At 46.9% G+C, this 10,318-nt stretch overlaps 1 protein-coding gene and 2 non-coding genes across 3 annotated transcripts in view; all 3 read right to left on the reverse strand.

Annotated features, from left to right (window-relative positions):
• The window catches only part of swap70a (switching B cell complex subunit SWAP70a), a 61,048-nt gene that overhangs the window by 35,871 nt on the left and 14,859 nt on the right, over window positions 1-10,318 (reverse strand). The window lies entirely within an intron of this gene.
• LOC130928403 (U1 spliceosomal RNA) lies at window positions 221-385 on the reverse strand. The gene has a single exon (XR_009066682.1). It is a non-coding gene; the product is annotated as a U1 spliceosomal RNA (small nuclear RNA).
• LOC130928356 (U2 spliceosomal RNA) lies at window positions 991-1,184 on the reverse strand. The gene has a single exon (XR_009066664.1). It is a non-coding gene; the product is annotated as a U2 spliceosomal RNA (small nuclear RNA).

The following is a 10,318-nucleotide window of genomic DNA, read 5'->3' on the forward strand; positions in this document are numbered from 1 at the left end:
TCAATGAAAAAATTTAATAAAGAATTATATTTTGGGGAAACAAGGGAAAAATCATCAAAAATCAAAGTCTTCTATGTATACCTTACCAATACTAAATCTGACAATAAAAATAAAACACACCTATCAAGCACTTTTATTTGCTTTATATCAATTACTACAGGAGTGGAACAGCGAGCCCCTTCACTCTTACAAATCAACATGATTTTCTTAACCAATAAATCAGGGGAGAGCGCGAACGCAGTCCCCCACTACCAGAAATTACGCAGTCGAGATTCCCACATTTGGGGAATTCGTCAACTTCAGCAAAGCCTGGAGTGCAATGGCTAAGCCTCAGTCAAGAAGAACCACCATCTTGACCATGGTATCTTCCCTGCCAGGTAAGTATAAGTTCCACTCAGCTGCAGCTCCAAAGTCTTCAGCCCGCAGGCCATCTTCAGTCATTCGCTCATTTGCTACTGACTTACAAAATAGTCATAAACACACACAATGGGCAAGGCAATGCTACCGTCAACCAGTGAATGTACTACTTTTTGTCATTAGGTCAAGAGCTTGATCTTTAAATGAGGTTTAAGATATGTGAAAATAATCCCATCATGCATTGCTGCTCTTCCAAACGCTCAACTGAGACAGTTGCTCATTTGTTGTCAATGCGCATGCGCTACTGAAAGCTCAAGCTGCTTTTCAAACGAACGACTTACTCAAAGATGGAACCCCACCCCCATCTCACTTCCTTTGATTCTTTGTTCGGTCAGGAATGCACACTGCTGCTGACTTCTAGTGCTGTGCAGAACCTGACTACACTCATATAATGAAACTTTGGGGAGTGTGAAAGCATATATTGTGGGACAGTGTTATTCTTAATCTGTTGGAAAAGTGACTGTTTCAAACGAGGCAAATCAGTTTAGCTCTCAAACATAAAAATTGCTTAATAAATTGCAATTGTACATGATATTTAAATCAGAAGGGATGAAAATTGTTATCACCAGCAGAGTGAGGTGCACTGTCCCTGGAGGTACTGCAATACCAGGTCGATGCATGGAGTGGACAGAGCAAGCCCCTATTCCATCTCCTAGTTCTAAAAATCACTTCAATATAGTGATCCCTCGCTACTTCCCGCTTCAAACTTCGCACCCTCAGTCCATAGCGGATTTTTTTTTCCAATTAAAAAAAATCAATAAATAAATACAGATGAGCTTTCCCGAGCCGATCACGTAGTCTCACTCTCCCTCCATCCCTCTCCTTGCTCTTTGTTGGTCAAGCAGTGCACTGGAGTTGCTTATTAAAGTTAACGATGATTGACAGATGTTTGGGTTTGATCTTGCTAGAGACTCAAACTTCATGGCGCTGCATGTGTCAATCATCGTTTAACCTGTTTAGCAGTTGTTGTGGCAACCCATTGTGTGTAAGTGAGCAGCTCTGAGCGGATTTGAGTAGACTCACTCAGAGAACCAATTAATAAAGCCAAGCATTTTTCTACTACTGCTTTATTCTTGTTTTAAAATAATTCAATGGGACAGTAAAGTGATTAAAACTTATAATTATTACGTTTGAAGTGCTTAAAAACCATTTATTGAAACATATACAAAAAAGTTTTTTTTTTATTATACTTTTGGAAAAAAGTGAGAAAACGTTTTCCTGTATGTATTTCTTTCAAATGCTAAATCTGAATGAATACATTGAACAAACACACAAAAATATTTTTTCTTTTTTGTTGGGGGAGGGGTACTCCAAGGTTTTTCACTTATCGTGGCGAGTTCTGGTCCCTATTAACCACGAAAAATGAGGGATCACTGTATTTATCTCAGTGCAAGCTATTGATGGTAACAAATGTCCAATTCCTTAAAACGAGAGTTGCTTCTGTAACTAAGGTTCTATGAATTCCGGATGACCGCCAGAGGGCGGTGCTTAGCACCTGGATATCTACGTGTGCGCAGCACAAAAGTCGAGAATAAAATACCAACAAAGTCACGCCATTGGACGTGACCTGGGTGACGTCAGAGGTCGATAAGAGCCCCGCTCACCCAGCACTAGTTCCTTTTCGGAATGTACTCGCAGGGAGTCTGAGTGACAGGCAGCTCTGGCGGTCATCCGGAATTCATAGAACCTTAGTTACAGAAGTAACTCTCGTTCTATTTCATTCCTTCTGACCGCCAGAGGGCGGTGCTTAGTACCTGGATGACTTTATACCAACAATGTCACGAAAACACCACACATACCGAGGATCAGTCTCGGTGAGAGGAAGCCAACAGCACTACTGAAGCTACCGGGTGAGGAGCTGCCACATTCACTCTGTAGAAGCGGGCAAACGTACAAGACGATGCCCACGTTGCTGCGGAACAGATGTCATTCAGAGGAACACCTCTCAGTGCCGCCCAGGAAGTTGCCATCTTCCTTGTGGAATGGCACGTGACTCTAGGAGGCTGAAGACCTTTGGATTCATAGGCCTGAAGAATAGCTTCGACAACCCAATGTGACAAGCGTTGCTTCGAGACTGTGCAGCCTTTATTTTTGTCACCAAACATACAAAAAGAGCATCTGTTTTACGAGTGCTTGCAGTCACGCTAATATAGTGCTTCAGCATACGAACAGGACCCCTTATGATGGAGAAAATTACAGGATCCAAGTTTCCCTTGCCCGGACGCGGGTTACCGGGGCCCTCCTCTGGAGCCAGGCCTGGGGGTGGGGCTCGAAGGCGAGCGTCTGGTGGCCGGGCCTTTTCCCATGGGGTCCGGCCGGGCACAGCCCGAAAAGGCAACGTGGGTCCGCCTTCCCATGGGCTCACCACCTGTGGGAAGGGCCAAAGGGGTCGGGTGCGTAGCAATTTGGGCGGCAGCCAAAGGCGGGGGCCTTGGCGGTCCGACCCCCCGGCTACAGAAGCTAACTCTTGGGACATGGAATGTCACCTCTCTGGCGGGGAAGGAGCCCGAGCTGGTGTGTGAGGCAGAGAAGTTCCAACTAGATATAGTTGGACTCTCCTCCACACACAGTTTGGGTTCCGATACCAGTCCTCTCGAGAGGGGTTGGACCCTCTTCCACTCTGGAGTTGCCCACGGTGAGAGGCGCCGAGCAGGTGTGGGCATACTTATTGCCCCCCGGCTTGGTGCCTGTACGCTGGGGTTTACCCCAGTAGACGAGAGGGTAGCCTCCCTCCGCCTTCGGGTGGGGGGACGGGTCCTGACTGTTGTTTGTGCTTATGCACCAAACAGCAGTTCAGAGTACCCACCCTTTTTGGAGTCCTTGGAGGGTGTGCTGGAGAGTGCCCCCTCTGGGGACTCCCTCGTTCTGCTGGGGGACTTCAACGCTCACGTGGGCAATGACAGTGAGACCTGGAGGGGCGTGATTGGGAGGAACGGCCCCCTCGATCAGAACCCGAGCGGTGTTCTGTTATTGGACTTCTGTGCTCGTCACGGATTGTCCATAACGAACACCATGTTCAAACATAAGGGTGTCCATATGTGCACTTGGCACCAGGACACCCTAGGCCGCAGTTCGATGATCGACTTTGTGATCGTGTCATCGGACTTGCGGCCGCATGTTTTGGACACTCGGGTGAAGAGAGGGGCGGAGCTGTCAACTGATCACCACCTGGTGGTGTGTTGGCTCCGATGGTGGGGGAAGATGCTGGTCAGACCTGGCAGGCCCAAACGTATTGTGAGGGTCTGCTGGGAACGTCTGGCAGAATCCCCTGTCAGAAAGGGCTTCAACACCCACCTCCGGCAGAACTTCTCCCTTGTCCCGGGGGAGGTGGGGGACATTGAGTCCGAGTGGACCATGTTCCGCACCTCCATTGTTGAGGCGGCCGATCGGAGCTGTGGCCGTAAGGTGGTTGGTGCCTGTCGTGGCGGCAATCCCCGAACCCGCTGGTGGACACCTGGGGTAAGGGATGCCGTCAAGCTGAAGAAAGAGGCCTATCGGGCCTTTTTGGCCTGTGGGACTCCGGAGGCAGCTGACAGGTACCGGCTGACCAAGCGGACTGCGGCTTCGGCGGTCGCCGAGGCAAAAACTCAGACATGGGAGGAGTTCGGTGAGGCCATGGAAAACGACTTCCGGACGGCTTCGAGGAAATTCTGGTCCACCATCCGGCGTCTGAGGAGAGGAAAGCAGTGCACCATTAACACTGTGTATAGTGAAGATGGTGTACTGCTGACCTCGACTCGGGACGTCGTGAGTCGGTGGGGAGAATACTTCGAAGCCCTCCTCAATTCCACCGACACGCCTTCCTTTGAGGAAGCAGAGTCTGGGGACTCTGAGGTGGGCTCTTCGATCTCTGGGGTTGAAGTCACTGAGGTGGTTGGTAAGCTCCTCGGTGGCAAGGCCCCGGGGGTAGATGAGATCCGCCCAGAGTTCCTAAAGGCTCTGGATGTTGTAGGGCTGTCATGGCTGACACGCCTCTACAACATCGCGTGGACATCGGGGACAGTGCCTCTGGATTGGCAGACCGGGGTGGTGGTCCCCCTTTTTAAAAAGGGGGACCGGAGGGTGTGTTCCAATTATAGAGGGATCACACTCCTCAGCCTCCCCGGTAAAGTCTATTCAGGGGTGCTGGAGAGGAGGGTCCGTCGGGAAGTTGAATCTCGGATTCAGGAGGAGCAGTGTGGTTTTCGTCCCGGCCGTGGAACAGTGGACCAGCTCTACACCCTCGGCAGGGTCCTCGAGGGTGCATGGGAGTTCGCTCAACCAGTCTACATGTGTTTTGTGGATTTGGAGAAGGCGTTCGACCGTGTGCCTAGGGGAGTCCTGTGGAGGGTGCTCCGGGAGTACGGGGTACCGAGCCCCTTGGTAAGGGCTGTTCGGTCCCTGTACGACCAGTGTCAGAGTCTGGTCCGCATTGCCGGCAGTAAGTCGAATTCGTTCCCAGTGAGGATTGGACTCCGCCAAGGCTGCCCTTTGTCACCGATTCTGTTCATAATTTTTATGGACAGAATTTCTAGGCGCAGCCGAAGCGTTGAGGGGGTCCGGTTTGGTGGCCTCAGCATCTCATCTCTGCTTTTTGCAGATGATGTGGTGCTGTTGGCTTCATCAAGCCGTGACCTCCAACTCTCACTGGGGCGGTTTGCAGCCGAGTGTGAAGCGGTTGGGATGAAGATCAGCACCTCCAAATCCGAGACCATGGTCCTCAGCCGGAAAAGGGTGGCATGCCCTCTCCGGGTCGGGGATGAGATCCTGCCCTAAGTGGAGGAGTTTAAGTATCTTGGGGTCTTGTTCACGAGTGAGGGTAGGAGGGAGCGGGAGATTGACAGGCGGATCGGTGCAGCGTCTGCAGTGATGCGGACTCTGCACCGGTCCGTTGTGGTGAAGAAGGAGCTGAGCCAAAAGGCGAAGCTCTCGATTTACCGGTCGATCTACGTTCCTGCCCTCACCTATGGTCACGAACTGTGGGTCGTGACCGAAAGAACAAGATCCCGGATACAAGCGGCCGAAATGAGTTTCCTCCGCAGGGTGTCCAGGCTCTCCCTTAGAGATCGGGTGAGAAGCTCGGTCATCCGGGAGGGGCTTGGTGTCGAGCCGCTACTCCTCCGCGTTGAGAGGAGCCAGTTGAGGTGGCTCGGGCATCTGGTTCGGATGCCTCCTGGACGCCTCCCTGGAGAGGTGTTCCGGGCATGTCCCACCGGTGGGAGGCCCCGGGGTCGACCCAGGACACGCTGGAGAGACTATGTCGCTCGGCTGGCCTGGAAACGTCTTGGAATCCCGCCGGAGGAGCTGGCTGAAGTGGCTGGGGAGAGGGAAGTTTGGGCTTCCCTGCTGAAGCTGCTGCCCCCGCGACCCGACCCCGGAATAAGCGGAAGATAATGGATGGATGGATGGATGGATGGATGGCATACGAACAGGACATAGCAAACTTTGCAAATGTCCGTCAGGTTCACTCACATCGTTAAACACAGCCAGGGTAACTGGCTGGTTAATGTGAAAGGCTGAAAGTCTCTTCGGTAGAAAACTCGGATTGGGCCATAATGTAACCCCAGAACAGTCAGGATTCCACCTTAAACAGTTCGGAGAAATCGATAAAGCATGTAATTCACTCACTCGCTTCGCTGAAGTAATTGCGAGGAGGAACGCAGTTTTTATTGTGACCCACTTAAGGTCAGCCCCATTCAAAGGCTCAAAAGGGGTTGAACACAAACCCTCCAGGACTAATGGAAGGTCCCACGTGGGGACGCGTGGTAATCTTGGAGGCCGTCGACGAAGGGCACCCTTCAAAAACCGACACACCAGGGAATGAGAGCCCACTGATCGGCCATCCACCAAAACATGGTGGGTGGATATCGCAGCCACGTACACTTTTAAGGTTGATACAGAAAGTCCCTTATCAAGAAGTTCTTGTAAATAGCTAAGTAATATTGGCACAGAGCAGCGCACAGGATCCACATCGTGATCCTTACACCATTTATTGAACAGTCTCCGCCTGTTACTGTAAAGCGCCCTCGTGGACGTCGCACGAGCATCAAGTACAGTTTGTACAACCGCCTCTGTACAGGACTCTAACAGAGAGTCCGGCCCTTCAGAGGCCACAGGTACAGGTGAAGACGCTCCGGGTGGGGGTGCCAGATGCTCCCCTCCAACTGGGACAACAGGTCCATCCTGGGGCAGAGGCCAAGGATTATATTCTAATATATATATATATATATTCTAATTTCCTGACTGTCTCAGGAAATTAGAATATTGTGTATTCTAATTTCCTGAGACAGTCCTGTATATATACACAGGACTGTCTCAAAAAATTAGAATATTGTGTATTCTAATTTCCTGAGACAGTCCAGTACATCATACATACAGCAGAATAGACTATTTCTTTACTGATAATAGATTAATATCCAATATTCGCTCCTGTGAATACCAAACTATAGTTATTTCAGATCATGCACCTCTTGCGCTGAAGTTAAATTTACCGGAAGCAGGTGGTACCAGCAGCAATTGGAGGTCCTTTTAATAGCAGATGAGGCTTTTGTAAATTTTCTTTTTTATCAGATTACGCTGTTTTTATATATCAATACCACCCCTGAGGTTTCTTTTTCAGTTATTTGGGAGGCACTCAAGGCCTATTTACGGAGGCCAAACCATTTCTTATATGGCTGCCAAATGGAGAAAAACCGATGGAAAACTTTTAGACTTGGACCGGAGAATAGCAGACCTTGATAATACTTATGCACAATCTCCTTCTCCTGCTCTGTATAAAGAGCGACTTCGTCTCAAATCAGAATATGACTGTGTTTCGTCATACTTTGTGGGGAATCTGCTGAATAAGAGTAGAAGTAATTTTTATGAACACGGGGACAAAGTGGGCTCAATTTTGGCTAGGCAACTAAAGGGTGTTACATCAAAATTTACTATCACCGGCATCACATTGGATGGTAAAACTATTACGGATCAGTCGGGAATTAATACAGCTTTTAAGGATTATTATAGTGAATTATATACTTCAGAGGCTCCCAGGGACACAGGGGCCATGCTAAGTTTTTTTAAGGATTTGGAATCTCGACAGATATCTCCAGAAATTGTCTTAGAATTGGATAAGCCGGTGACTCAGCAAGAAGTTGGGAATGCCATAGCCGGGCTCCAAACTGGGAAAGCGCCTGGTTTAGGTGGTTTCCCCAGTGCGTTTTATTTAAAATTTGCTCGGCAGTTGACTCCCATTCTGATGGCTGTGTATGGTGAGTCCCTGTCCTTAGGTTACCTTCCACCTACTTTAAATCAAGCTTGCATTACATTGTTAGCGAAAAAAGATAAAGATCCATTGAAACTTGGATCTTACAGGCCTAATTCTCTTTTAAATACAGACTACAAAATACTAGCTAAAGTACTTGCACATCGCTTGGAGTCTGTTTTACCAAATATTATAACCCATGATCAGACAGGCTTTGTTCAAAATAGACGTTCCTTTTTCAATATCCGTCGGTTATTTAACATAATTTACACTCCTAGCCAGTCCGTCTCTGAATGTGTTATAGCTATGGATGCCGAAAAGGCTTTTGACAGGGTGGAATGGAACTATATGTTCGAGACGCTAAAACAGTTTGGATTTGGGGCTACATTTATATCTTGGATTAGATTATTATATTCTAGACCTGTGGCTAAAGTTTTAACTAATAATGAGCTTTCAGAGCCATTTAATTTATATCGTGGGACACGTCAAGGTTGCCTTTTAAGCCCTCTGCTTTTCGTTTTGGCCATTGAACCTCTTGCAGTAGCTATTAGATCTAACCGATATATAACAGGAATAAATAGAGGAGGCATAGAACATAAAGTTTCATGGTACGTTGACGATTTACTCCTTTACATATCTAAAGCTCAAACTTCGATTCCACCTGCTCTTGACCTGCTACAACGATTCGGCAGATTCTCAGGTTACAAGCTCAATCTCCATAAGAGTGAATTGATGCCTTTAGATGCTGTCAAATTTGAAATTGGTGAAGTCAGCTTGCCTTTTAAAGTGAATATTAGTAGCTTTAATTACTTGGGAATATCGGTAACCAAGCAATATAAGGGACTCCGTGGGCATAATTTTGACAGGCTCTTGGTTAGGACTAAGACTGATCTGGCTAATTGGTCACTACTGCATACCTCACTAGCAGCACGCGTTAATGCTGTCAAGATGACGGTATTGCCCAGATATTGATACCTGTTTCAATGTTTGCCTATTTTCATTCCCGCTTCATATTTTAAAAAATTGGATTCAATTATTTCTTCTTATATATGGAATAATAAACAGCCACGTTTACGTAAAGAATTCCTGCAAGGGGCTAAATGCGAGGGCGGTTTGGCTCTTCCTAACTTTCAGTTGTATTACTGGGCCGCAAATTTAAATCGTATGGCATATTGGTCATATTACCATCTTAAGGAGAATGGTCCCACTTGGGTGCAGATGGAATCATGTGCATGTCTCCCAAATTCATTAGCCGCCTTGTGTGGTGCGCCACTGCCCTTGACAGTTGGGATATCGGGAAATAACCCGGTATTATCTCACTCCCTTCGGATACTTTCTCAATTTAGGAAAAAAAACGGTGTAGTTGGTACTTGCCTTTTTAGCCCAGTGGCGTCGAATCATTTTTTTGTACCCTCAACAGTTGATAAAGCCTTTCATCTGTGGTCCAGCCTGGGTCTTACACATTTAAATGATCTTTTTGTGGATGATATTTTTGCCTCTTTCGCACAGTTAGTCCAAAGATTTAATATTCCTAATTCTCATCATTTTAGATATCTGCAACTTAGAAGCTTTGTTAAGAGTATCATACCGCTTTTCCCAAATAAACCTCCTACAACAGTTTTAGATGATGTTATGTCTTTAGATCAGACAGAGAAAGGGGGAATTAAGCGCATTTTTAATCTAATTTCTCATTTGGCAGCTCCGTCCTTATCCAGACTCAAAGACCTGTGGGCACGGGATCTTCAAATACCAATCGGAGAGGGACTGTGGTCTAAGGTTTTGGGCAGGGAACATAATTCATCTATGTGCGCTCGTCATGCTCTGATTCAATTTAAGGTAGTACATCGGGTACACTATTCTAAAGTAAGATTGTCCAGAATCTTTTCAGAAATCAGCCCTTTGTGTGATAGGTGTAAGCTGGTGGATGCAACACTGATCCATATGTTTTGGTTATGTCCGAGCTTAGAAATATTTTGGAAGGGTATTTTTGAAGCCCTCTCACTAGTGTTGGGGGTCGGAATCACTCCTGATCCTTTAATATCAATATTTGGAGTTTTACCGGAGGGTCTGCGGCTGCCTACTTGGGGGTGTAGGGTTATTGCATTTACCACCCTTCTGGCACGACGTTTGGTTCTTTTGAGGTGGAAGGAGGCTGCCCCACCCACAACATCGCATTGGATAAGGGATGTGCTGATGAACCTTAGGCTCAAGAAAATTAGATATATTCTTTGCGGTTCTGAAAAGAAATTTTACAGTACATGGGGACCTTTTCTTTCATTCTTTGATAACACCGCTACACAAGTACAGGAATGACATATGCACTGTTACTGTACATTGTTAATTTAGCTATGGGGGATGGGCAATAGTATGGTCGCTTTCCATGCTGCTCCTATTTGGACATTTGAACGTATTGCACTGTATTTTGATTCTGTAACTATTATGTATTGAGAGTGATGGCACGGAAGAACTTTCTATGGCTCTCTGAACATTTACGATTAGACTTGGACTTCATGGTTGGCTGTGTTTGATAACTTAGAGTGAAACATTAATTTTTTTATTTTTTATTTTTTTTAAAGTTTGGGGAGGGGGGGTGTTCTGTATTTTTGTAAAACCAATAAAAAGACATTTGAAAGAAAGAAAATATTAGAGAGGCCTATAATCGTCAACATGGGTAAA

The sequence above is a fragment of the Corythoichthys intestinalis genome, chromosome 1 (assembly GCF_030265065.1).
Source record: "Corythoichthys intestinalis isolate RoL2023-P3 chromosome 1, ASM3026506v1, whole genome shotgun sequence".
Taxonomy (NCBI): domain Eukaryota; kingdom Metazoa; phylum Chordata; class Actinopteri; order Syngnathiformes; family Syngnathidae; genus Corythoichthys; species Corythoichthys intestinalis.